Source organism: Coregonus lavaretus (genome assembly GCF_964263955.1).
Source record: "Coregonus lavaretus genome assembly, chromosome: 7".
NCBI lineage: Eukaryota > Metazoa > Chordata > Actinopteri > Salmoniformes > Salmonidae > Coregonus > Coregonus lavaretus.
This window is the reverse complement of record NC_139994.1, coordinates 280,936-295,935: the sequence shown is the minus strand read 5'-3', so window position 1 is coordinate 295,935 and position 15,000 is coordinate 280,936.

Sequence of the window (15,000 nt, the reverse complement as noted above, 5' to 3'; positions counted from 1 at the left end):
GCTAAACACCTATTCCCTCTGCGATGGTATGTGAGGTGAAAACAGATCGGGTTTGACAGTGAAAGCTAGTGTTTCGACGGCGGTGGGGCTGGAGAACCAAACAGGAAGTTATACGTTTGAATAATGGACTGGAGAGAAAAGCAGCTTCATCTTACGGCAGCGCCTTTAGCACTTCCAGCGTTCACGCCTTAGCGCTAACGTTAGGGACGTTTAGCAAAAACAACAACAGCAACAAGCAACTGTGAGAGAGGGAAATTGTATAACAGTGAATGGAGAGAAAGTTATGTTCAGTAGGTGAGATGTTGACAGTTACTTGGTGTTGAGTTTTGTTTCTGTGTTGCTTTTGATTCTGGGGCGAAATGAATAATCACAAACTCTGTTTGAAGAAGCGTCAACGGGGCTCGACTCCAACACATATGTTGTTAAAAACTATTCAACAATATACCGACCATAATCTCCATCTCCCATCCACGGTTTACTCTCTGAAGATAATGACTTAATCAAGATGGAAATGGTGCTCAATATTTGAGGTATTTAATTCAGATCTTATCTTGATAATAATTTCCATTATTGTTTAACCAGGTTTTGGCCTATGTTTAAAATTAATGATTTATTTATTTCAACACTCAAACAGTGCTGTTATAACAAAGATTTAGCTGGTGATATATTGAACCCAACTCTTTCACCCCAAATGCCCTCCATACAATCAAAATGTCTCGTTTTCTATTTGATTTACCTCTCTCTCTCTCTCTCTCTCTCTCTCTCTCTCTCTCTCTCTCTCTCTCTCTCTCTCTCTCTCTCTCTCTCTCTCTCTCTCCCTCTCTCTTTTCTTTAATATGTTCTTTCTCTCTCTTTCTTTCGCGCTTTCTGAATCACCATCTCTCTCCATCCCTTCTTTTCCCACATTCAATCCATCTTCTTCTTCTTCTTCTTCTTCTTCTTCTTCTTCTTCTTCTTCTTCTTCTTCTTCTTCTTCTTCTTCTTCTTCTTCTTCTTCTTCTTCTTCTTCTTCTTCTTCTTCTCCCCGCCCTCTCGCTCTCTCTCTGTCCTCTCTACCTCTCTCTCTCTCTCTGTCACCTCCTGCTCCTCACAGCCGTTAATAAATAAATAAGAGGTTGAGTCAAGCACTCATCACAGTGCCAATGATGGGACAATTATCTCATGGCAAACAATTATCTGCCTTCGGCCTGCCACGCTCGATGAAATCAATACTGAGACGAGTGGAGACAGGGAGACAGGGAGGCAGGGAGACAGGGAAACAGGGAGACAGGGAGGAAAAAGAGGAAAGAAATGAGAGAAGAAGGGAGGGGTAGAAAAGAGGGGTTGGAGAGACAAAGGAAAATTAGTGAAGGGGAAGACATAAAAGAGAATTAATGAAGTACATGTAGAGAGAGAGACAGATCACAGAGACGGGGAGATAGAGAGACAGATCACAGAGACGGGGGAGAGAAACAGATCACAGAGACGGGGAGAGAGAGATAGATCACAGAGACAGGGAGAGAGAGAGACAGATCACAGAGATGGGGAGAGAGAGACAGATCACAGAGACGGGGAGAGAGAGAGACAGATCACAGAGATGGGGAGATAGAGAGACAGATCACAGAGACAGGGAGAGAGAGACAGATCACAGAGACGGGGAGAGAGAGAGAGATCACAGAGACGGGGAGAGAGAGAGACAGATCACAGAGACGGGGAGAGAGAGAGACAGATCACAGAGACGGGGAGAGAGAGAGAGACAGATCACAGAGACAGGGAGATAGAGAGACAGATCACAGAGACGGGGAGAGAGAGAGACAGATCACAGAGACAGGGAGATAGAGAGACAGATCACAGAGACAGGGAGATAGAGAGACAGATCACAGAGACGGGGAGAGAGAGAGACAGATCACAGAGACGGGGAGAGAGAGAGACAGATCACAGAGACGGGGAGATAGAGAGACAGATCACAGAGACAGAAAGAGATAAACCAGAGAGAGTGAGACAGAGAAACAGGGAGAAAGAGAGAGTGAGACAGAGAAGCATGGAGAAAGAGAGAGGAGGCATACTTCCTTTGCATGGTGTAGGTGAATTACATGCATGATATTCCCTGTAGGTGTTGAAGGCATGAAGCTACTGAGAGAAGAAACAAATCCCTTTTTAATTAGACTGGAAGAATAATGAAAGGATTGTGGCTTGACAAAGGGGAAAGGGGAAACCTAGTCAGTTGCACAACCGAATGCATTCAACCAAAATGTGTCTTCTGCATTTAACCCAACCCCTCTGAATCAAGATAGGTGCTGGGGGTGCCTTAATCAACATCCATCTCATCGGTGCCTGGGGAGCAGTTGTTGGGCAGAATTGTTCCACCTTGCCAGCTCAGGATTTGAACCAGCAACCTTTCGGGTACTTAGTCAAACGCTCTTAACCGCTAGGCTGCTCTGTGTTTGATGGCGAGGACTGTGTTGTCCATAGAGTACATGACAACAGAACGTACTCCTGTGACATGCACATTCCAAACGTAATGCTAGGCAACCTATAAATGCTTGCAGTTATGTGTGATTACGTTTTACATACGCCAACTGTGTGAAGTATGGCAAATGAAGTCCTAAAAAACGCGAACTGTAGACTCCTCACAAACTTAACAATGTGGTTATTGGAGTGATTTTTCATCTAATTTCTTTTTAACATTTCTTTTGACATGCGATTATTGATGCTCTGGTGGCAGCAAAACCTGGAGTGTCTGTCTCTTCGTCTCACAGTCCCCTGTCGATAGAGAGCTGAGGGAAACAGAGAGCTGAGGGAAACAGAGAGCTGAGGGAAACAGAGAGCTGAGGGAAACAGAGAGCTGAGGGAAGCAGAGAGCTGAGGGAAACACAGAGCTGGGGGAAACAGAGAGCTGAGGGAAACAGAGAGCTGAGGGAAACAGACAGCTGAGGGAAACAGAGAGCTGAGGGAAACAGACAGCTGAGGGAAGCAGAGAGCTGAGGGAAACAGAGAGCTGGGGGAAACAGAGAGCTGAGGGAAACAGAGAGCTGAGGGAAACAGAGAGCTGAGGGAAACAGACAGCTGAGGGAAACAGAGAGCTGAGGGAAACAGACAGCTGTGGGAAACAGAGAGCTGTGGGAAACAGAGAGCTGAGGGAAATAGAGAGCTGAGGGAAACAGACAGCTGAGGGAAACAGAGAGCTGAGGGAAACAGAGAGCTGAGGGAAACAGAGAGCTGAGGGAAACAGAGAGCTGAGGGAAACAGAGAGCTGAGGGAAACAGAGAGCTGAGGGAAACAGAGAGCTGTGGGAAACAGAGAGCTGAGGGAAACAGAGAGCTGAGGGAAACAGAGAGCTGAGGGAGACAGACAGCTGTGGGAAACAGAGAGCTGTGGGAAACAGAGAGCTGAGGGAAATAGAGAGCTGAGGGAAACAGACAGCTGAGGGAAACAGAGAGCTGAGGGAAACAGAGAGCTGAGGGAAGCAGAGAGCTGAGGGAAACAGAGAGCTGAGGGAAACAGAGAGCTGAGGGAAACAGAGAGCTGAGGGAAACAGAGAGCTGAGGGAAACAGAGCTGAGGGAAACAGAGAGCTGAGGGAAACAGAGAGTTGAGGGAAACAGAGAGCTGAGGGAAACAGAGAGCTGAGGGAAACAGAGAGCTGTGGGAAACAGAGAGCTGAGGGAAACAGAGAACTGAGGGAAACAGAGAGCTGAGGGAAACAGAGGGCTGAGGGAAACAGAGGGCTGAGGGAAACAGAGAGCTGAGGGAAACAGAGAGCTGAGGGAAACAGAGAGCTGAGGGAAACAGAGAGCTGAGGGAAACAGAGAGCTGTGGGAAACAGAGAGCTGAGGGAAACAGAGAGCTGTGGGAAACAGAGAGCTGAGGGAAACAGAGAGCTGAGGGAAACAGAGAACTGAGGGAAATAGAGAGCTGGGGGAAACAGAGATTTGAGGGAAACAGAGAGCTGAGGGAAACAGAGAGCTGTGGGAAACAGAGAGCTGAGGGAAACAGAGAGCTGAGGGAAACAGAGAGCTGAGGGAGAGACAGAAAGACGCAGAGTGAGAAAATTAGCACATCAGAACAAAGAATCTGCTCCATGACAAGTTTCTATCCAACTGTGTCGTCTTCACTCTCAATAATCAGAATTTGAAAGCCTTGTCAGATGACTTCATTAAAACAGTTGAGAAGTCTGTTTCACTCCCTCTTTCTCTCAATCCACCTCTCTTTCTTTCTCAGAGGTGTGTACGCTGGGAATCAGTGGATGACAGTTCTCTCAGATCTCCTCTACAGTAGCTTATCTATTAGACAGAGTGAAGTAACATTAATACGATTAATTAAAAGAGAGAGAGAGCTATACCGAAGGGAGACCTTTCAATAACTTCTGAGTGTTTAACTGATCAAATATTACTTTTCAGATTTTCATAAACAGAGGTTTTTCTGTTTTTATCAGGCTGTCAGCAAGTGGCATCAAGTAGGCTGTGTAGTAGTCAAGTAAGCTGTGTAGTAGGCTGTGTAGTAGTCAAGTAGGCTGTGTAGTATTCAAGTAAGCTGTGTAGTAGGCTGTGTAGTAGTCAAGTAGGCTGTGTTGTAAACTGTGTAGTAGTCAAGTAGGCTGTGTAGTAGTCAAGTAGGCTGTGTAGTAGTCAAGTAGGCTGTGTAGTATTCAAGTAAGCTGTGTAGTAGGCTGTGTAGTAGTCAAGTAGGATGTGTAGTAGGCTGTGTAGTAGTCAAGTAGGCTGTGTAGTAGGCTGTGTAGTAGTCAAGTAGGCTGTGTAGTAGTCAAGTAGGCTGTGTAGTATTCAAGTAAGCTGTGTAGTAGGCTGTGTAGTAGTCAAGTAGGATGTGTAGTAGGCTGTGTAGTAGTCAAGTAGGCTGTGTAGTAGGCTGTGTAGTAGTCAAGTAGGCTGTGTAGTAGGCTGTGTAGTAGTCAAGTAGGCTGTGTAGTAGTCAAGTAGGCTGTGTAGTAGTCAAGTAGGCTGTGTAGTAGTCAAGTAGGCTGTGTAGTAGTCAAGTAGGCTGTGTAGTAGGCTGTGTAGTAGTCAAGTAGGCTGTGTAGTAGTCAAGTAGACTGTGTACCAAATAGCACCCTATTTACCTACATGGTCCATTGCTTTTGACCAGGACCAATAGGACCCTTATATAGGGAATAGGGTGCCCTTTGGGATTTAGATTATAAGTGTCAAGGTTTCTAGGAATCATATAATTAACACTACATTGGTCTGTGGAATACACATTTCCTTGTGATTGGTTTAATTATAGAGCAAATTGGATTGCCACTACCACCCATCAGCTTACAAACCTCAGCTGTTAAGGATCATAGTCAACCTTTCTTTGTTATAGGAAGCCCGTTTAACACGCTATCATCTAATGCTGGTGGTGGTAATTAACTTGTTTTTGTATTAACATTTACATTTTAGTCATTCAGCAGATGCTCATATCTGCTTAGCCTTTCTAAATTCAACTACTAAGGGTGAAACAGACAATCACATTGCCATGATTGTGTAGAACCTTGACAGAATAGGTGCTGATAGCGAACACAGAATATTGACAATATAAAGCTACAGGTCAGATTGTTAAGGTAAAGCTACAGGTCAGTTTGTTAAGGTAAAGATACAGGTCAGTTTGTTAAGGTGAAGATACAGGTCAGTTTGTTAAGGTGAAGATACAGGTCAGTTTGTTAAGGTAAAGATACAGGTCAGTTTGTTAAGGTAAAGATACAGGTCAGTTTGTTAAGGTAAAGATACAGGTCAGTTTGTTAAGGTAAAGATACAGGTCAGTTTGTTAAGGTAAAGATACAGGTCAGTTTGTTAAGGTAAAGATACAGGTCAGTTTGTTAAGGTACAGATACAGGTCAGATTGTTAAGGTACAGATACAGGTCAGTTTGTTAAGGTAAAGATACAGGTCAGTTTGTTAAGGTACAGATACAGGTCAGATTGTCATTGACTACAGCTCAGCGTTCAATACCATAGTGCCCACAAAGCTCATCACTAAGCTAAGGACCCTGTGAGTAAACACCTCCCTCTGCAACTGGATCCTGGACTTCCTGACGGGACGCACCCCAGGTGGTAAAGGTAGGCAACAACACATCTGCCACGCTGATCCTCAACACGGGGGCCCCTCAGGGGTGCGTGCTCAGTCCCCTCCTGTATTTCCTGTTCACCCACGACTGCGTGGCCAAGCATGACTCCAACACCATCATTACTTTTTCTGACGACACAACAGTGGTAGGCCTGATCACCGACAACGATGAGACAGCCTATAGGGAGGAGGTCAGAGACCTGGCCGTGTGGTGCCAGGATAACAACCTCTCCCTCAACATGAGCAAGACAAAGGAGCTGATCGTGGACTTCAGGAAAAGGCTGGCCGAACAGGCCCCCATTCACATCGACGGGGCTGTGGTGGAGCGGGTCGAGAGTTTCAAGTTCCTTGGTTTCCACATCACCAACAAATGATCATAGTCCAAACACACCGAGTCAGTCGTGAAGAGGGCACGACAACCCCTTTTCCCCCTCCGGAGACTGAAAAGATTTGGCATGGGTCCCCACATCCTCAACAATTTCTACAGCTGTAACAGCGAGAGCATCCTGACCGGTTGCATCACCGCCTGGTATGGCAACTGCTCGGCATCCGACCACAAGGCACTACAGAGGGTAGTGCGTACGGCCCAGTACATCACTGGGTCCAAGCTTCCTGCCATCCAGGACCTCTATACCAGGCGGTGTCAGAGGAAGGCCCTAAAAATTGTCAAAGACTCCAGTCACCCAAGTCATAGACTGATCTCTCAGCTTCCGCACGGCAAGCGGTACCGGAGCGCCAAGTCTAGGTCCAAAAGTCTCCTTAACAGCTTCTACTCCCAAGCCATAATATTGCTGAGCAATTAATCAAATGGCCACCCGGACTATTTATATTGACACCCCCCTCCCCTCTTTGTTTTTACAATGCTTTTACAAGCTTATCAATGCGTAGTCACTTTACCCCTACCTACATGTACAAATGACCTTGACTAACCTGTACCCCCGCACATTGACTGGGTACCGGTACCCCCTGTATATAGCCTCTCTACTGTTATTTCACATTGACTCTGTACCGGTACCCCCTGTATATAGCCTCGCTACTGTTATTTCCCATTGACTCTGTACCGGTACCCCCTGTATATAGCCTCCCTACTGTTATTACACATTGACTCTGTACCGGTACCCCCTGTATATAGCCTCGCTACTGTTATTTCCCATTGACTCTGTACCGGTACCCCCTGTATATAGCCTCCCTACTGTTATTACACATTGACTGGGTACCGGTACCCCCTGTATATAGCCTCTCTACTGTTATTTCACATTGACTCTGTACCGGTACCCCCTGTATATAGCCTCGCTACTGTTATTTCCCATTGACTCTGTACCGGTACCCCCTGTATATATCCTTCCTACTGTTATTTCACATTGAGTCTGTACCGGTACCCCCTGTATATAGCCTCGCTACTGTTATTTCCCATTGACTCTGTACCGGTACCCCCTGTATATATCCTTCCTACTGTTATTTCCCATTGACTCTGTACCGGTACCCCCTGTATATAGCCTCCCTACTGTTATTACACATTGACTCTGTACCGGTACCCCCTGTTTATAGCCTCCCTACTGTTATTACACATTGACTCGGTACCGGTACCCCCTGTTTATAGCCTCCCTACTGTTATTACACATTGACTCGGTACCGATACCCCCTGTATATAACCTGGTTATTGTTATTTTACTGTGTTACTTTTGATTTTTTACTTTAGTTTATTTAGTAAATATTTCCTTAACTCTATTTCTTGAACTGCATTGTTGGCTTGTAAGTAAGCATTACACGGTATTCGGCGCATGTGACAAATCATATTTCATTTTATTTGAATTGAAATACAGGTCAGTTTGTTAAGGTATAGACTCAAATTGAGTCTCTGTACATTCTTGAACAAATGGGGTCCTGATAACTTACTTTGTTTTGGAATTGAAGCTCAGCAAACGAACCTTTAAATAACAGTACTGTAAAAGTCATGTTAATTTGTTGTTTGTTTATCTACAGGCATACTTTGGTTAAGTGCATGCTCATGTTTAACATCATTTGTAAAATAATTCTTGATAAAATGTATTTAGGTGACTGTGTGTTATTTTAGTTCAGAACAGTAGCTGTCATCTTTAGGAATGTAAACTAGTATGGGACATATTTGTAGACATCACAAAAGTCGGTTTAAAATGTTTTTATTCTCTTTTTTCCCTTGGTGCTGAGTACGTCTCTAGCAGGAGTACTTCACCTAGCATATCGTTTCTATGTTGCTTCATTTCCATGTGTAAATTCAGGGCTTTGTGTGTCAAAGGAAAGAGGACGGGCTCTGCAGTTGACTTTGTCTCGGGTGCCTCCCAAACGGCACCCCTTTTCCCTATATAGGTTTTTTGACCAAAATAAGTGTACTATATAGGGCATAGGGTGCTGTTTGGGATGCACAGTGAGTCGGTGTGTACTATATAGGGCGTAGGGTGCTGTTTGGGATGCACGGTGAGTCGGTGTGTACTATATAGGGCGTAGGGTGCTGTTTGGGATGCACAGTGAGTCGGTGTGTACTATATAGGGCGTAGGGTGCTGTTTGGGATGCACAGTGAGTCGGTGTGATGAGCCGTGCAGAAGGCTGTCAGGGTAATGAACAGGGCTCATCATTAACTATAGCAAAGTCTTCTTTTGTAATGTAGAATGAAGATCAATCAGCTAACTAATCAATCTAACAAGCTTCAGAGCTAGGTACTCCTGTCTTTTTATGTCACAAATGTGTTGATATTAATGACAATTTATTTTAGAATGATCACATTTAAGTTCCATTATTCCCCAACGTTTTATTTTCTTGCATTCCTGCATGATAGAAAACTTGACCTCACCAGTAATATGTGGGTCAGGACATCTTGGAATAGAACACAGTGAAAGAATCTGGAACTCACTCTTCAGTTCTAAGAATATAGTGTTTGGTTCCATAGTGTGTGGGAACCTTGGAGAGGAGCCATGAGTTTGAAAGGCTGTGTTGACGGGAGAGACAGGACTGAAGGGAGGCCGACGGCACTATGTGTCTATGGCTCAGACGGCACCCTATTTCCTGTATGGTGCACTACTGTTGACCAGGGCCCATATGTTTCTGGTCAAAAGTAGCACACTATATAGGGAATAGGCTGCCATTTGGGACGCATTCCTAGTCTGTCTTTCGCTGAATGTAACACCACTTCAGACACAAGGATACAGAAGAAAACAGAAGCATGTGTTGTGTCAGTTTGAAAGCTTTGAAATCATTTATTTATTCTCTCAAACAGACTCTTTGAACATCTTCTAACTTCTCATGTGGGTTCAACATTCAGAACATTGGACAGTTAGTTCTGGTATCCCTCTCTAGTTAGTTCTGGTATCTCTCTCTAGTTAGTTCTGGTATCTCTCTCTAGTTAGTTCTGGTATCCCTCTCTAGTTAGTTCTGGTATCCCTCTCTAGTTAGTTCTGGTATCTCTCTCTAGTTAGTTCTGGTATCTCTCTCTAGTTAGTTCTGGTATCCCTCTCTAGTTAGTTCTGGTATCTCTCTCTAGTTAGTTCTGGTATCTCTCTCTAGTAAGTTCTGGTATCCCTCTCTAGTTAATTCTGGTATCCCTCTCTAGTTAGTTCTGGTATCTCTCTCTAGTTAGTTCTGGTATCTCTCTCTAGTTAGTTCTGGTATCTCTCTCTAGTTAGTTCTGGTATCCCTCTCTAGTTAGTTCTGGTATCTCTCTCTAGTTAGTTCTGGTATCTCTCTCTAGTTAGTTCTGGTATCCCTCTCTAGTTAATTCTGGTATCCCTCTCTAGTTAGTTCTGGTATCTCTCTCTAGTTAGTTCTGGTATCCCTCTCTAGTTAGTTCTGGTATCCCTCTCTAGTTAGTTCTGGTATCTCTCTCTAGTTAGTTCTGGTATCCCTCTCTAGTTAGTTCTGGTATCTCTCTCTAGTTAGTTCTGGTATCCCTCTCTAGTTAGTTCTGGTATCTCTCTCTAGTTAGTTCTGGTATCTCTCTCTAGTTAGTTCTGGTATATCTCTCTAGTTAGTTCTGGTATCTCTCTCTAGTTAGTTCTGGTATCCCTCTCTAGTTAGTTCTGGTATCTCTCTCTAGTTAGTTCTGGTATCTCTCTCTAGTTAGTTCTGGTATCCCTCTCTAGTTAGTTCTGGTATCTCTCTCTAGTTAGTTCTGGTATCCCTCTCTAGTTAGTTCTGGTATCCCTCTCTAGTTAGTTCTGGTATCTCTCTCTAGTTAGTTCTGGTATCTCTCTCAAGTTAGTTCTGGTATCCCTCTCTAGTTAGTTCTGGTATCTCTCTCTAGTTAGTTCTGGTATCTCTCTCTAGTTAGTTCTGGTATATCTCTCTAGTTAGTTCTGGTATCTCTCTCTAGTTAGTTCTGGTATCCCTCTCTAGTTAGTTCTGGTATCTCTCTCTAGTTAGTTCTGGTATCTCTCTCTAGTTAGTTCTGGTATCCCTCTCTAGTTAGTTCTGGTATCTCTCTCTAGTTAGTTCTGGTATCCCTCTCTAGTTAGTTCTGGTATCCCTCTCTAGTTAGTTCTGGTATCTCTCTCTAGTTAGTTCTGGTATCTCTCTCTAGTTAGTTCTGGTATCCCTCTCTAGTTAGTTCTGGTATCTCTCTCTAGTTAGTTCTGGTATCTCTCTCTAGTTAGTTCTGGTATATCTCTCTAGTTAGTTCTGGTATCTCTCTCTAGTTAGTTCTGGTATCCCTCTCTAGTTAGTTCTGGTATCCCTATCTAGTTAGTTCTGGTATCTCTCTCTAGTTAGTTCTGGTATCTCTCTCTAGTTAGTTCTGGTATCCCTCTCTAGTTAGTTCTGGTATCTCTCTCTAGTTAGTTCTGGTATCTCTCTCTAGTTAGTTCTGGTATCCCTCTCTAGTTAATTCTGGTATCCCTCTCTAGTTAGTTCTGGTATCTCTCTCTAGTTAGTTCTGGTATCTCTCTCTAGTTAGTTCTGGTATCTCTCTCTAGTTAGTTCTGGTATCCCTCTCTAGTTAGTTCTGGTATCTCTCTCTAGTTAGTTCTGGTATCTCTCTCTAGTTAGTTCTGGTATCCCTCTCTAGTTAATTCTGGTATCCCTCTCTAGTTAGTTCTGGTATCTCTCTCTAGTTAGTTCTGGTATCCCTCTCTAGTTATTTCTGGTATCCCTCTCTAGTTAGTTCTGGTATCTCTCTCTAGTTAGTTCTGGTATCCCTCTCTAGTTAGTTCTGGTATCTCTCTCTAGTTAGTTCTGGTATCCCTCTCTAGTTAGTTCTGGTATCTCTCTCTAGTTAGTTCTGGTATCTCTCTCTAGTCAGTTCTGGTATATCTCTCTAGTTAGTTCTGGTATCTCTCTCTAGTTAGTTCTGGTATCCCTCTCTAGTTAGTTCTGGTATCCCTCTCTAGTTAGTTCTGGTATCTCTCTCTAGTTAGTTCTGGTATCTCTCTCTAGTTAGTTCTGGTATCCCTCTCTAGTTAGTTCTGGTATCTCTCTCTAGTTAGTTCTGGTATCTCTCTCTAGTTAGTTCTGGTATCCCTCTCTAGTTAATTCTGGTATCCCTCTCTAGTTAGTTCTGGTATCTCTCTATAGTTAGTTCTGGTATCTCTCTCTAGTTAGTTCTGGTATCTCTCTCTAGTTAGTTCTGGTATCCCTCTCTAGTTAGTTCTGGTATCTCTCTCTAGTTAGTTCTGGTATCTCTCTCTAGTTAGTTCTGGTATCCCTCTCTAGTTAATTCTGGTATCCCTCTCTAGTTAGTTCTGGTATCTCTCTCTAGTTAGTTCTGGTATCTCTCTCTAGTTAGTTCTGGTATCCCTCTCTAGTTAGTTCTGGTATCCCTCTCTAGTTAGTTCTGGTATCTCTCTCTAGTTAGTTCTGGTATCCCTCTCTAGTTAGTTCTGGTATCCCTCTCTAGTTAGTTCTGGTATCCCTCTCTAGTTAGTTCTGGTATCTCTCTCTAGTTAGTTATGGTATCTCTCTCTAGATAGTTCTGGTATCTCTCTCTAGTTAGTTCTGGTATCCCTCTCTAGTTAGTTCTGGTATCTCTCTCTAGTTAGTTCTGGTATCTATCTCTAGTTAGTTCTGGTATCTCTCTCTAGTTAGTTCTGGTATATCTCTCTAGTTAGTTCTGGTATCTCTCTCTAGTTAGTTCTGGTATCCCTCTCTAGTTAGTTCTGGTATCCCTCTCTAGTTAGTTCTGGTATCTCTCTCTAGTTAGTTCTGGTAACTCTCTCTAGTTAGTTCTGGTATCACACTCTAGTTAGTTCTGGTATCCCTCTCTAGTTAGTTCTGGTATCCCTCTCTAGTTAGTTCTGGTATCTCTCTCTAGTTAGTTCTGGTATCCCTCTCTAGTTAGTTCTGGTATCCCTCTCTAGTTAGTTCTGGTATCCCTCTCTAGTTAGTTCTGGTATCCCTCTCTAGTTAGTTCTGGTATCTCTCTCTAGTTAGTTCTGGTATCCCTCTCTAGTTAGTTCTGGTATCCCTCTCTAGTTAGTTCTGGTATCCCTCTCTAGTTAGTTCTGGTATCTCTCTCTAGTTAGTTATGGTATCTCTGTCTAGTTAGTTCTGGTATCTCTCTCTAGTTAGTTCTGGTATCCCTCTCTAGTTAGTTCTGGTATCTCTCTCTAGTTAGTTCTGGTATCTATCTCTAGTTAGTTCTGGTATCTCTCTCTAGTTAGTTCTGGTATATCTCTCTAGTTAGTTCTGGTATCTCTCTCTAGTTAGTTCTGGTATCCCTCTCTAGTTAGTTCTGGTATCCCTCTCTAGTTAGTTCTGGTATCTCTCTCTAGTTAGTTCTGGTAACTCTCTCTAGTTAGTTCTGGTATCACACTCTAGTTAGTTCTGGTATCACACTCTAGTTAGTTCTGGTATCCCTCTCTAGTTAGTTCTGGTATCCCTCTCTAGTTAGTTCTGGTATCTCTCTCTAGTTAGTTATGGTATCTCTCTCTAGTTAGTTCTGGTATCTCTCTCTAGTTAGTTCTGGTATCCCTCTCTAGTTAGTTCTGGTATCTCTCTCTAGTTAGTTCTGGTATCTCTCTCTAGTTAGTTCTGGTATCCCTCTCTAGTTAGTTCTGGTATCCCTCTCTAGTTAGTTCTGGTATCTCTCTTTAGTTAGTTCTGGTATCTCTCTCTAGTTAGTTCTGGTATCCCTCTCTAGTTAGTTCTGGTATCCCTCTCTAGTTAGTTCTGGTATCCCTCTCTAGTTTGTTCTGGTATCTCTCTCTAGTTAGTTCTGGTATCCCTCTCTAGTTAGTTCTGGTATCCCTCTCTAGTTAGTTCTGGTATCCCTCTCTAGTTAGTTCTGGTATCCCTCTCTAGTTAGTTCTGGTATCTCTCTCTAGTTAGTTCTGGTATCTCTCTCTCTAGTTAGTTCTGGTATCCCTCTCTAGTTAGTTCTGGTATCTCTCTCTAGTTAGTTCTGGTATCCCTCTCTAGTTAGTTCTGGTATCCCTCTCTAGTTAGTTCTGGTATCTCTCTCTAGTTAGTTCTGGTATCTCTCTCTAGTTAGTTCTGGTATCTCTCTCTAGTTAGTTCTGGTATCTCTCTCTATTTAGTTCTGGTATCTCTCTCTAGTTAGTTCTGGTATCCCTCTCTAGTTAGTTCTGGTATCTCTCTCTAGTTAGTTCTGGTATCTCTCTCTAGTTAGTTCTGGTATATCTCTCTAGTTAGTTCTGGTATATCTCTCTAGTTAGTTCTGGTATCCCTCTCTAGTTAGTTCTGGTATCCCTCTCTAGTTAGTTCTGGTATCTCTCTCTAGTTAGTTCTGGTATCTCTCTCTAGTTAGTTCTGGTATATCTCTCTAGTTAGTTCTGGTATATCTCTCTAGTTAGTTCTGGTATCCCTCTCTAGTTAGTTCTGGTATCTCTCTCTAGTTAGTTCTGGTATATCTCTCTAGTTAGTTCTGGTATATCTCTCTAGTTAGTTCTGGTATATCTCTCTCTCTCCACTTTGACTGAGACTGTTCATCTTTTTCTCTCTGTGAGCGCCAGGGTGATGATGATACCGTTCCTCCTGGAGTCTCTGTGAGCGCCAGGGTGATGATGATACCGTTCCTCCTGGACTCTCTGTGAGCGCCAGGGTGATGATGATACCGTTCCTCCTGGACTCTCTGTGAGCGCCAGGGTGATGATGATACCGTTCCTCCTGGACTCTCTGTGAGCGCCAGGGTAATGATGATACCGTTCCTGCTGGACTCTCTGTGAGCGCCAGGGTAATGATGATACCGTTCCTCCTGGACTCTCTGTGAGCGCCAGGGTGATGATGATGCCGTTCCTCCTGGACTCTCTGTGAGCGCCAGGGTGATGATGATACCGTTCCTCCTGGACTCTCTGTGAGCGCCAGGGTGATGATGATACCGTTCCTCCTGGACTCTCTGTGAGCGCCATGGTGATGATGATACCGTTCCTCCTGGACTCTCTGTGAGCGCAAGGGTAATGATGATACCATTCCTCCTGGACTCTCTGTGAGTGAGGTATTGGGTGGTTTTCTCTGTGGGAATATTTGTGATGTGCCAAAGTATTCAAGCAGTGAAAGTGTGTTGAACTTTTTGTTTTGCAAGTTGGTCATTTGGCTATATCGGGTCTCTCTCTCTCTCTCTCTCTCTCTCTCTCTCTCTCTCTCTCTCTCTCTCTCTCTCTCTCTCTCTCTCTCTCTCTCGCTCTTTCTTTCTCTCTCTCCCTCCTCTCATTCTCTCTGTAATTCCCATAATGTAACTAACACAACTAATAGGCAGCCTGTTTAAAAACAGAGCCTCTGACAAGCTGTCAGTTTGTTGTATTTGAGTAGTGGAGTGGAGAGAAGTGAAATACAGTCATGGCGGTTTGGCAGTGGGGTGTTACAATGAAGGAAACAGTACATCCTGACATCAATGATTGATACTGGCGAGCTGTGGCCACTCTGAATGCACACCCAAATTAATTATTCTGCATAGCAGCCTATTAGCATAACTCACAAATCAACTTAATGTGAGAGGAGGGAGAGAGAGAGGGAGAGAGAGAGAGAGGGAGAGAGAA